Here is a 13,559-nt window from a genome sequence, read left to right as displayed (position 1 = left end):
TAGAACTAATCTATGTCTCTTACAGATATATCGTTACCGAAGGTAATTAACTTGTTCATCTGAAAGAAACAGTTAAAGATTTCTTACCTTAGAATAGATACCCCAGCAATACCAACCCCGGAGGTGGGTCTGAGAACTAAGTTCTCACCAGAAAGTCCTGGAGAACAGACCTTCCAAAGAAGCCGTCTCTCCGGACTTGGCTGTCCAGGCAGTAGTGTTCTGTGAACTCCCCGTCCCAAAGCAGTGGTAGCTGCCGTCACCCTGGTGAAATGAGAGCGCAGTCCCACTGGAGGCTCCTTCTTCGCCAAGGAATAGCAAGCTTTGATGCACAAAACGACCCATCTAGAAATGGTCCGTTTGTGCACGGCCCGCCCTTGTTTGGAGCCCGCGTAGCCAACAAAGAGCTGGTCATCCACCCAGAATTGCATTGTATGATCCAAATAAAATGAAAGCGCATGTTTTGGATCCAGACAGTGGAGCCTCTCTTCCTATTTAGAAGGATGCGGAGGCGGAAAGAAGGTGGGCAAAGTGATGGTCTGTCCAAAGTGTAAAGAAGTAACCACTTTAGGGAGGAAGGACGAGTTCGAAGGAGAACCTTGTCTGGATGAACAGCCCAAAAAAGGAGGTTTAGAAGAAAGAGCTTGGAGCTCACTTACCCTCCGCTTAGAGGTGATGGCCACCAGAAAGGCAGTTTTTAAAGTCAGAAGCCTGAGAGGACAGTTATGTAGTGGCTCAAACGGAGAGCACATAAGATACATAAGAACCAAGTTCAAGTCCCACTAAAGCATTACGAAGGGAATAGGAGGAAAAAGATGAGTAATGCCCTTAAAGAAGGAATTTACAACAGGGGACTTGAAAATAGAAGGTTGATGTGTGGAATGGCCACCCTCTAGTGGGGGCACTGTGTAAACCTTCAATCAGTGGCGAGAAACGTTTTGTAATAGACGATCGAGGAGATAAAAGACTCTCGGTCAAGACTACTAATTACGGGGGTTGATTACAATCCAGTCACAAGCCCACAGTATGAAGCAGGAAGGATCAATGTCTGTGGATGGAAAGCAATGGCTGAAAAAGACGGCCTGAACAATGCTTGGCATCATAGATACAGCCTCAGAATGAACTACTCACAATATTTGGCAGTACACCAGACATATGCCAGGTTAGCCGTTCCTATTTGTAGATCAGGGACTATTGGGCATGTCGCAATTTGGGGGATCATTGCCCTCAGCTGCTCTTCCATAACTGTCTGATATTTGGGTCGTTCAATTGGCCAGATTAAGGGGGAAGGAAGAAGAGTAAGAGAAACTGGGGGCTAAATGACTTCCTGCTAGAGGACCCAGTGGCGCTCCACACAGTCAGAAGCCAGTTTAAAGAATACTTAGTCCATGACAACACATTAAGAGATTGGGCAAAGGATGCTTTTAGATTCACTGAAAAAAGTGCTTCGAGGCACCATCATCAAGGTAGCAGCCCACATAAAGGCGATGAGAGAGCCCTTGTTACCCAAACTTACACAAGAACTTTGAAAGGTAGAAGACCAGCACGGAGCGACTCCCTCAAGGACGATATTGTATAAACTAATGACGTTAAGGGACAAATTAAAGCCATAGATAGCGATTGGGCTAATTACATTTCAAGGACATTACTCTTGCATATCAAACCGCAAGACCACATCTCCCCTGCCTTGAAAGCCCTGCATTGGTTACCGGTTGCCAGAAGATCCAAGTTAAAGCTGCTTTGTATCACCCACAAAGCAATACATGGAATGGGACCGCTCTTCATCAGGAATAAAATCACCAAACACATTCAACAAACGAACCTCCGCTCTAAAGGAGCATCTCACCTCAAAATCCCAAGATGCAAGAAAATAAACATGGGTGGCACTTCTTCTCTGTTCAAGCAGCCAAACTATGGAACTCTTTACCCCCAAACATAAGGTCCACCGACAACCAACTAATCTTCAGAAAACTACTCAAGAATTGGCTCTTCCCCAAATAAGCACCATACGCTAACAGAAATTTACAGCATATCCCGCTGTATATAAGCATTTGTTTTCACTATAGATATGTACCTATCTTTGTGTATTGCTTTGTATAAACATGTAGAATAATTATGTTGTTGAGAGAAAAAAATCAAAATAAATGAATAAATAAAAATCATCTTTGGTCTACATGTACTTACTTCCATTGTGCATAAATGTACCTTCCATGTACTTGGATCTGTGTGTCTGTTACTTTTCTCCTGAAAAAGCATATCCAATGCACTATAGTATTTCTCATCCTGTGCCTCTATCAATATCTTTAATCTACATATACTTACCTCCTTTATGTATCTAGATACTTTCAATGTACTAATGAATCTATATATTTATCACTTCTTCTAATTTAGCATTTCTAATGTACTACCCTATTTCTGAGCCTATACTTCTCTCAATATATCTTCTAGCCCAACCTTCTGACTCATCTCTAACTTCTTTCTACTACTCTTTCCAATGCACTACCTTATCTCTCATCGTATACATCTATCAATATATCCTCGGGGCGTGGCTTGAGCGCCGATGGCGGAGGTCGCCTAGCGTTTCTGCTCCGTGGCTGAGCTCGCATTAATCCTGTCTGGGGAAAGGTCCTGAGGACACCTGCACCCCGAAACGCATCGCCCAGAGCCCTGGGCTCCCCCTCCTGTAAGCCGAGGCCAACGGCGACCTCGGGACTGAGGTAGCCGACAGGGACGCGAGGTCGCGAGGAGAAACCCAAGATGGCGCCTGCTCCTTCTCTGCTGCCCCGGAGCTGAGAGGAACCGAGACCCGTGAGTGGCGGCCGGCCCGAGACCCCAGGAGACCCAGGTGACCCGTCCCCTGCTGGGGTGACTTTCCGGCGACCGAGGGAGTTGCCACCGACCGGTGACCGGGAGACGCTGTCGGCCCGGAGTGGGGGAGGGGCGGAGGAGCCTGCTCGCGGCCGAGCCGACACTGCGGCGGAGGCCGCGGCGGGGACCCGGACACCCAGATGGGAGGTGAGCGTACTGCAGGAGGGGAGCGAACCCCCCCCCCCCCAACCGGAATTGTGCTGCGGGGACTGGCGCAGTGATGCGGGAGTGACGAGCGCCCTGGAGGGACCTGAGGAGACTCCATTGCATAGAGAGCATTGCCAGAGGAAGGGGGGCGAGTGGCGCGACCACTGCGGAGGGGTGCCTTGAAGAGGGGCCCGCCGCTCCAACACCGGTGAACCCTGCGGTCTGGCTTCATTGCCGCATAGGTGTGGTGACTCTCGGGTGGGGGCCCAAGGCGAGGTGGGGGACCCGCTGACCTCGAAAAACTTCCACCACGTTCGGCTGGGGAGGTGCTGCCATTGCTGCAGAACCCGGGAGCACCCCTTTGCACAGAGGATTATTGATGCGACGACCCTCGGACCGCCATCTTGGACCCCGAACTGGCCCGCGCTCGGACGGCAGACCTGATCGTCCCTTGGGGCCCTGCTGACCTTAAGGGGGGCCGAGGAGACACGGAGAAATGAGCACCTGAGTGAGCTGTTCCTGAAGGCCGCGATGCACGGCGGTGGGCCCCGGGTCGACCGTCCCCGCTCCCGCTGAGGCTGTGCAGTGCTCCTGACCATCATGGGGAAACCAAGAGGGCCCAAGGGAGGCACCCAGGCTGCGTCTGACGCAGAGCCGCCGGACAACGAGGAGCGCCTTCACGCGGAGGGACAAGGGAGCCCCCTTATCCAGGAACAACTCGATAAAATCCTACTGGCAATCACGGAGACCAGGTCGGCCCTCCGGGAGGATATTGCTCAGGTGGCGACGGGCTTGGGCCTTCTCCGAGCGGATCATGGAAAGCTCTCCGACAGAGTGAAGGAGGTCGAAGGGTCGGTGCGACACCTGATACCAGCGCAAAAAACCTTGGACGCAACGATGAAAGACGCTATGTCCCGTATAGAAGCTCTGGAGAAGCGGGCGGAGGATGCGGAAGGGCGCAACAGGAGAAATAACATTCGGATAGTTGGCCTTCCGGAAAAAATTGAAGGGGGGGACATGGTGACGTTCCTTGAAACTTGGCTACGAACGGATGTGGCGCAGGAGGGGTTGTCCCCCTTTTACACATTGGAACGAGCACACAGAGTGCCGACCAAGCCGCCACAGCAGGGCCGCCCGCCGCGCCCAGTGGTGGCGCGGCTGCTACATTTTCGCGACAGAGACCTCATATTGCAAGCGGCCAGACAGAAGGGTCCTTATCAGGTGGACAACAGCCGCGTGAACATTTTCCCGGACTATACCTACGAGACGCAGAGGCGTCGCTCATCCTTCCTGGCCGTCAAGCGGGAACTGCGCGCCGAGGGCATCCAGTACTCCCTACTATTCCCGGCGCGACTCCGCATCATTGTGGACGACTCCACTAAGTTCTTTGAAACCCCGGACGAGGTGTGTAGTTGGCTTGAATTATACAGAGCGGGCAAAGATGGCTTCGGAACTTCCTCTCAACCCACGATGGAGGAAATGACACAGAGGAAGCCCAAGAGGTTCAGGCACCGAAGGGGCAGGACTGCTCGCCCCTCCACACTGGAGACTGCAGCGGAGCGGCGGGGAGCGCTGGAGATGGTCTCTTCCATGTCTGGCCCCCAGGACGACCATGGAGCTGTGCTTTCGGAGCCAGGAGAGAGCGGTGATCGCTCGGACACTGAGGGATCTGAATCGGACAGTGTGAAGGTCCCGGAGGTCACGCCTGAGACGACAGAGGGTCTGCTGGACGAACAATGATGCCTCAGGGTGAGCCACTTCCGGTTGGGTTGCTTGGGGAGAGGACGGGCACATGTGGCTGATGGGACTTATGGAGGGAGCATTGGTTAATCGCTGACTAAGGGAGGGGTTGCAGGAACTCTTCTTATGAGCCTTGATGCTATCGAGCTCGGCCGCGATGCGGCTAGCAGCGGGACCCCGCGTCGACGCTCGGCCCCCACGTTGCCCTTAAGGCACACCTACGGTGACCACCGTTAGGTTAGCGGGGAGGGAGATTCTGGAAAGAATAGTTTGGATGGGGACTAGAGGGCACTCTTTGGTACCTGTTCTGGGGGGGATGGAAGGGGGTTCATGTTTGCAAGTTGCTTTATTGTTGTTCAGGGGGGGACTCGTCATCGGTGTGGAGGTCGATGGGTGCTTCTTCATTGCTGCAATGTGTTCAGTATGGCGGGTAGACGAGACATGGGATTATGGCTGACTTGTCGAATCTGAAATGTATCACCTGGAATGTGAGGGGTTTGCACACTATGACCAGACGACACAAAGTCCACGCTTACCTAGTGCGTAGGGGAGTACAGATCGCGCTGCTACAGGAAACACATCTCAACAAAACTGAGGGACTCGCGCTGCAGCGTAGATGGCGTGGTCAGGTGTACTGTACTACATACTCAGCTTATGCAAGAGGCGCGCTCATATGGATAAAGGCGGGGGTACCCCTGCAGGTTGATAGCCACACCGTAGACCCAGAGGGGAGATACGTCGCATTGGCAGGGAAATTAGGGGGAAGGGAGTTAAATATTTGCTGCATTTACGCGCCGAACACGGACCAGCTCGCCTTTCTAAATGTGCTGTCGGGCTCCTTGGCCCGGTACCTCTCGGGGCCCATCCTGATAGGGGGTGACTTTAATGCGGTGCTCGACGTGGACTTAGATAGATCTCATCCACCCCTCCCAGACTCCCCGGCGAATCGGGTTGCTAAAGGTAGGTTAAACTGGCAGGCGAAGTGGGGACTGTCGGACATTTGGCGAGCGCACCACCCCCACACTCGAGATTACTCCCACTTTTCTGGCATGCACGAATTGCATGTGCGACTTGACGGTCTATTGGGATCGGTGGAGGTAGCTTCCTCGGCTATGCGATCGGAATATCTGGCGAGAACAATCTCCGACCACAATCCATTGTTGATCACCCTATGCTGGCTTCGGTGCGCCCCTTGTGTGCCCACCTGGAAATTGCGACCCGAGCTGCTGGAGGACCAGGTGTTTCGCGGGGACCTAGAGGACAAGATCTCGGGATACTTCGAGATTAACGAGGGTACGACTGCAGAGAGGGCTACGGAATGGGACGCCTTTAAGGTAGTGGTTAGAGGCTATTGTATAACGCAAAAAGTCGGAGTACGCCGCGTGCTTCTGGAAGACTTGGCCAGAGCTGACCGAGACCTCTGAGAATTGGAGATCGCCCGTCCTGGCCGTCCGGAACTCCAACAGCAGATCCTGGCGGCAAAAGAAGCGGTTGCTGTAGAGGTTGAACGATTGCTCAGCTACGACCACAAGCTGTACTTGACTAGATCGCTGGCGGAGGGTGACAAGTCGAGTGCACTACTGGCCTGGCTAGCTAACCCCACGAGACGTACCTCGCCCATTGTGGCGATGAGGACTGCTGGGCATGAGGAGGTTTACACTCAACCTGAGATCCTTACATGCTTCTGGTGTTATTACAGGAAACTGTATCGCAGTCGACTACCGCCGGACACTTCCCCGGCGGATTCCTTCCTGAGGGACTTGCCGATTCCCACCCTAGAGTCGGAACAGGCGAAAGAGCTAGGACGTGACGTGGAACTGGTTGAGATAAGATGCGCGATTAAGAAAATGGCGCGTAATAAAACGCCGGGCCTTGACGGCCTACCTGTGGAGTTTTATTCCACATACATCGATCTTCTAGCCCCCAAACTCCTGCGGGTTTATAATGAGGCGAAATCAACAGGACACCTACCGGGTTCGATGCGAGAGGCCCTGGTGATACCTCTCCTTAAACCAGACCGTGAGGGATCAGAACCTGCATCTTACAGGCCGCTCCTCAATGCTCACGGTCGATTATAAAATTTTGAGCAGCATACTGGCCGCCCGGCTACTGGGACACATGGGGTCACTAATTCATACGGACCAGGCGGGCTTTATCCCCAAGCGCAACACCACGATGAACATCCGTCGGCTCTTTCGTTTGCTGGAGGGAAATTATCCAGACGCTCCCAATCCAATGATCCTCTCGGTTGACCTGGAGAAGGCCTTTGACAGCCTAGAATGGGTTTATCTCCATAGGGTCCTTGAGCGCTTTGGACTAGGGGAGGGATTACTGAAATGGACTGCGGTGTTGTACGCCTCGGCGGTGGCTAGGGTGAAATCGGGACCGCTGATCTTCCAACAATATCCAGTGGAACGGGGAACACGACAGGGCTGTTCATTATCCCCATTGCTCTTTGCCCTTGCGGTGGAGCCGCTGGCTATCTCGATACGTACGGGAGCCCACTACAGGGGGTTGCAATCTCCGATGGGTCACCAGTATATATCCCTATATGCTGATGACCTGCTGCTTTTTCTCGAGGACGCTGGAGCGGCCCTGACTGGAGCGGATTCAGTGCTCACGACCTTTGGGGAGTTGTCGGGACTCCGGGTGAATTGGACTAAGACCTGCTTGTTTCCGGTCTGCAGAGATAGCCCTCAGCCGGACATACACAGGGAGATCAGATGGGAGTCGGCTTGTTTTAAATACCTGGGGGTGCATGTTTACCATCGCCCTGTGGACGTATTGGAGGGTAACATATCCAGGGGCATCCGGGCGCTCAAAGGCAGTATATCCTTTTGGTCCACCCTGCCTCTCTCAGTAGCGGGGCGAATAGCACTGTTAAAGATGGTGGCGCTACCCCGCCTGTTATACTACTTCCGGACACTACCAGTATGGATCCCCAGATCCATCTTTCGGGGCCTAGACTCCACAATAGTGGCGTTCCTATGGGGCTCGGGCCGCCGCAGAGTGGCGCTTAAGACCTTGAAGAGGCCGAGAGCAGAGGGAGGGTTGGCAGCGCCTGATTTTGAGGCGTACTATTTGGCTGCCCAGCTACAATATTACACACAGGAGGTGGCACGTGAGTTTCGCGGTCCGGAGGAAACAAGAGGCTGTGGAATACCCAGGCACGTCCTATCGTATATTGCGCTGCGACAGAAGCTAGAGTTGAAGGACCTCACACAAGAGGAGCGAACCATACGGTTATGCTGGAACCGACTGCACCGAGGTCCGGGCAAACCACGTCCTTATGCCCCAGAAATCCCGCTGGGGATGCTTACAGCGTTGCCCCATGGCGGAGACTGGTCTCGACTGGGTGTTTGGGAGGCAGTGGGAGTGCAGATTGTAGGCGACCTTTACCAAGATGGAACATTGCTGCCCTTTCAGGCGCTTCTGGACCGTTACGACGTCCCCCGAGGCGACTTTTTACTTCATGCGGCTATTACTAGAGCACTCCAGGCGCACTGGAGAACTGGACACGAGGAACCCCAGCTGTCGATGACATGCCAATATGTCATGATGTCTGCAGGGACAATTAAAGCAGTGTCCTGTTTATACTCCAGAATGGTGGATGAGCGGTTGACCCCCCTGGCGGCCCTCAAAGCCCGGTGGGAGGTTGATATAGGGAAGGAGATCCCTGAGTCCACGTGGTCCCAGCTACTGCAGCGGACCTGGAAGGGAACGCGGAGCGCCCGATTCCAATTGGTCCACTTCTATATCTTACATAGAGCTTATATAACCCCGGTGAAACTACAGAGATATTTCGACCTGGAGGTGGCAGCCTGTCCGAGGTGTAGAATGGACGGAGCGGACCTTCTCCACATGCTGTGGTCCTGCCCTGTGCTGACCTCCTACTGGTTGATGGTAGAAGACACGTTGACCGCAGTGACGGGAAGGTCGTTGCAGATGGATGTGGCTGTGGGGCTTCTGCATTGGTTTCCACACACCTCTAAAAATAAAATCACCAGTAAATTTATAGATTTAGGATTACTTTTGGCAAAACGGGAACTAACTAGACATTGGAAGGCGCGGGTTGGTCCAACGGGCACTAAATGGCGTAATGAGCTTCTCAAGTGGGCGGGAAGTGAGAGTACATTAAGGTTCCAGCAGGCGAGGCGGCGACAGGATGAGCGGGCCCTAGAGGCGGCGCAGGCTTGGGAGGCGATAGTGCAGGCTCTGCGAGACCATACTACACATACTGACTCAGACAGTGCGGATGAGGAACAGCCTGGTCCCCACTGACAGACTATTCCTGGAAAGTACCCAAGCTAGAGAATTGCAGCTTACATATCATGTCAGTCGACCACAAGACTACCTACCGATGACGAGAGGGGTGGAGGGTGGGGGTTAGGGGGAGAGGGGGGGATTGTCGTTTCCACCAACAGTTAGGATCATACACTGTGCTGAATGTCACTTTAATACTCTGGGGCAGGGAATTGACCGAAGGGAGGGTGGGGACTTTGTTGGGGGTGTTTAATAAAGCAGACGATAATTCCTTTTACCACCTGAGTTACATGGCGAAAATGTGGATATGAACACTGCAAAAAATTGGCACACGCCGCCCGACCCCCGGGTTGTGGGCTGAATGGCCGTGTATAGCGTTCTGATTAATACTGCCAATACTGATTTGTTCGCGTATCAGGTGCCAATGATATGGTTCTATTTGATTCCTGCAATAAAAACATATTTACAAAAAAAAAAACATCTATCAATATATCCTCTACATCCACTCTCTCATTTATCCCAAACCCCATACCACTACTATGATCCCCAAAATAACCCTTTCTAGACTCTGTCCTACTCTACCCCTCCTCACATCATCTGACACCTCTTTTACTATACTGATCCCCTAAAAGAAACCTTTCTAAACTTTTCCCTGGCTCCTCCCCTCCAAAATTCATTTTTGCTCATCCAAAAGCCTCCTCCTACTGCTAAGACCTAAAAAAAGTTTTTAAAAAATCCTTCCCTCTTTTGTCCCTCCACTATCCTTTTCAATTAAAATTAACAGACTAACATGTTCACTTCTCAAATTTCATATTCAACTATACTAATTCACCACTAATCCTGTATGGGTTACAGAGTAGTGTGCTACTCGCCAAGAGAGCGTCTCAACACCCCGTCAGGGATACAAGCACTATATAAATGCAAACCTCTTCCCTTTTCTATCCCTCCCCAACCCTTCTCAATCCAAATAACTGACTAACGTATCCATGTTAGAACATGGGGGTCTCTAGTTGGCAGAGGTAGGTACCACTGTCCAAATAGGGACCCTTGCTTCTAGTCAGGGTAAGGAGGAAACCCTCTGAGATAACCCCTGCTCACCCCCTTGGTAGCTTGGCACGAGCAGTCAAGGCTTATCAAAGGCAATGTGTAAAGTATTTGTACCAACACTCACAGTAATACAGTGAAAACACCACAAACTGACTCCACAACAGTTTAGAAAAATAAAGGTATTTAATCTAAACTACACAAGACCAAAACGACAAAAATCCAACATACACAGTTCAAGAATATGGTTTCAAAAGCGTTCTTAAAGTTGCGATAAAAAAATCAACAGTTGCGTGAAAAGTTCACAGTTGCGTCACGTTTAGTCAACAGTACCTTTAAATGCGACAAAGTTCCAAAACAGAAGCTGGTGTGGTGGAAAACAAATGATGCGTTACTCCTGAGACCGCTGGATGTAGCGGGCGTGTTGCGGTGACTCCGGTCTGTATGGGGAGGGATGCGATACCTTGTATGGATTCCGGTGCGGAGGTTCCGTAGTGAAAAAGCTCGCAAAGGCACAATGCGATGATCTTTGGGGCTGCGACGATCTCCGGGGCGACGATGCGCGGACCAGCGGTGATCTTCCTCTCAATGCGATGGCTCTGCGACATCACTCGCAGGGACGTGATGCGATCCGCAAGCAAGCGGTGAGACTATCTCACCCAGCGACGACAGCCTCATCGACGACACTCGCAGCGATGGTAATCTTCCCGCACCGGTCTGGGGCGTCCCGCAAACGAAGGATGCAACGACTCTGGCAGCGGCAACAGGCGCTGCGATGATCTCGGCCTTCGTAGCGGCGGGAATTTCCTCGCACTGACGGGGATGCGCTCCGTAAGCGAGCGATGCGATAAAACTTGCAGAAAGTCTTTAAAATCTTGGTTTCCAGCTTCCCAACACAAGTACAACTTCCAGAGGCACCACAACTGGCCCAAGCACTCTAGGAAGGACAGAGCTCGTCAGCAGAGTTCAGGGAAGCTGGGGGGTGAAGTCCTTTTGTTCCTGGGACTTCTTAACAGGGAGCCAGCTCTTCTCAGGCCCTTGGAGATTCCTTCAAGCAAGGGGACACAGCACCAAAAGAAAAAGTCCTTCCCCTCTCCTTGGCAGCAAAGCAACAGCAGGACAGTCTTCCTTCTTCAGTTTCAGCTTTGTCCTTGGCAGAGGTTCCTTCTTGATTCCAGGATGATCTAATTTTCTGTAGTCAGGGGTTCTGTACTTATACCGCTAAAGGTCTTTGATCCCTTTGTGCAGGAGGTCTCTGAGCCCAGTCTGAACCAGTTCTGGGTGTTCCTTGAGCACTTTGTTTTCCTGGCCTCTCCTTTCCTTTCAGGGAGAGGGACAGGGTCATCAGCCGCCCAGCAGGAGGTGGAGCCACCATTGTGGAAGGCAGGCACAGCCCTATTCAGGCCCAGGTGCTATTCCCTCCCACCACTCAAGATGCAGATGCAGTCATTCAGCCTAGGGCTGACTCAGTCAGCCTCCTGGGGGCTCCCAGACTCTGTCACTCTCAAACCAGACAGGCAATTCACAAACAGGGCAAGGCACACAGAAAGGTCAGACAAGAGAACAGCAACTTTCTAAAAGTGCTGTTCTCAAACACAGGATTCAAAAACAACTTTTCCTAAAAGATGTGTTATCAAATTCTGAGTTCAGGGATACCAGACTGTTATGTCCTATCTTGCTCCTATGGGAAGATATGCTGGTAGCCACTGTAGCCAGCATTCCCCATGATAGCCTATGGGGCAAGATAGCCTTACAATAGTGAAAAACGAAAATGGCTGTAATTCACTACCAGAGCATGTCACCTGCACAAGTACATGCTCTACCTTTCACATACACTGCACCCTGTAGGGGGGTACCTTGGGCCTTCCATAGGGGTGACCAATGTGTACAGAAAGGGAAGGGTTAGGCCTGGTCAGTGGGGACACTGACCAGGAGGACATGGCAGTTCACAGACTGCACACAGGCACTGCGGTGGCAGGCCTGAGACACCGTTTTAGGGCTACTCATGTGGGTGGCACAACCAGTGCTGCAGGCCCACTAGTAGTATTTGTTATCACCAGCCCTGGCACACTCATTGCACTCTACTAGGGATTTCTTGGTGACACAAATATGCCAATCATGGAATACCAATCACAATAACAATTTACACAAGGAGCACTTGCACTTTGGCACTGAACCGCAGTGGCAAAGTGCCCAAAGCATCTTAACTAGCAAAAACGAAATCCAGCACAGCATCAAAAATACAGGAGGTAGAGGCAAAAAGATAGGGGGAGCCACGCCAAAGATGCCAGGTCTAACAATCCACCACTAAAATTACTTTCAAGTTTCATCATATTAATTCAACACTAATCCTTAGAGGTGGCAGAGTAGCGTGCTACTTGCGCTTCAAAACCCCATCAGGGGTAGCAAGCGCTATATAAATACAAACCTCTTTCCCTCTTCTATCCCGCCACCTACCCTCCTCTACCCAAATAACTGAATAACATATCCACTACTCAAATTACTTCATATTTTACAATACTAATATTCAACACTAATCCTTTATGGGTTCCGGAGTGGTGCGTGCTACTCGCCAGAAAAGCGCTTCAACACCCATCAGGAGTAACAAGTGCTATATGAATGCAAACCTTTCTTCCCCTTTCATCCCTCCACTATCCTTCTCACTCCAAATAACTGACTAATATCCACAACTGAAATTACTTTCATATTTCACCATATTAATTCACCACTAATCCTTTATGGGATTCCTGAATAGTGTGCTTCAACACCCCATCAGGGGTAACAACCGCTATATAAATACAAACCTTTTTTCCTCCTCTGTCCTTCTGATATCATTCCAAATCCGAATAACTGACTAACCTATCCACCACTTAAAATGTACTTACATGTTTCACTTTACTAATTCAACACTAATCCTCTATGGGTCCCGGAGTAGCGTGCTTTGACGCCTCGTCAGGGGTAGTAAGCGCTATATCAATACAATACAATTACACATGTGGTTCTAAGAAGGGGTAGTAAAGCAAAAAATGTTTACAATCTCGTCAACTGTGCGCACATCAGGTTTTAATAATTTTGTGTTCCTCATACTGCTCTAAATCTTGATGTCAAGATTTTACCAAAAGTCTGGGCTAACAGACTAAATGAAATGCTGCCTTCCTTAATACGCACAGATCAAGCTGTCTTTATGTGAGGGCAGCATTTGGGCAACAATATGAACAAGCATTTACAATGCAACGGTTTCGCCTTTGTAAAAGTTAGAGCTATTGGCATTGCCACCACACTGCACACAGTCAAAGGGCGAATCCCGTGTGTGGTGTGGGTTTGGCACCAGCGGGGTCTGACCCAACTCCCCACTGTGCCCAGCCAAAGGCTGTGCACAACAGGGGATATGTGATAGATAAATATTATAATAAAATCTTACTTTATGTTAATAAAACCCTAGAAAATTCACTGGGAAAAAACAAAAGTGAAAGTGATTTTATATTTATATATAGTAATAC

General features: G+C 50.9%; 1 protein-coding gene across 1 annotated transcript in view; it reads right to left on the bottom strand.

The window, feature by feature from the left end:
* FAM98A (family with sequence similarity 98 member A) overlaps window positions 1-13,559 on the bottom strand; it is a 360,584-nt gene that overhangs the window by 110,044 nt on the left and 236,981 nt on the right. The window lies entirely within an intron of this gene.

Source organism: Lissotriton helveticus, chromosome 6 (assembly GCF_964261635.1).
Source record: "Lissotriton helveticus chromosome 6, aLisHel1.1, whole genome shotgun sequence".
Classification (NCBI taxonomy): domain Eukaryota; kingdom Metazoa; phylum Chordata; class Amphibia; order Caudata; family Salamandridae; genus Lissotriton; species Lissotriton helveticus.
Note: the sequence above shows the minus strand (reverse complement) of the source record. Positions and strands in the feature narration are given on the sequence as shown.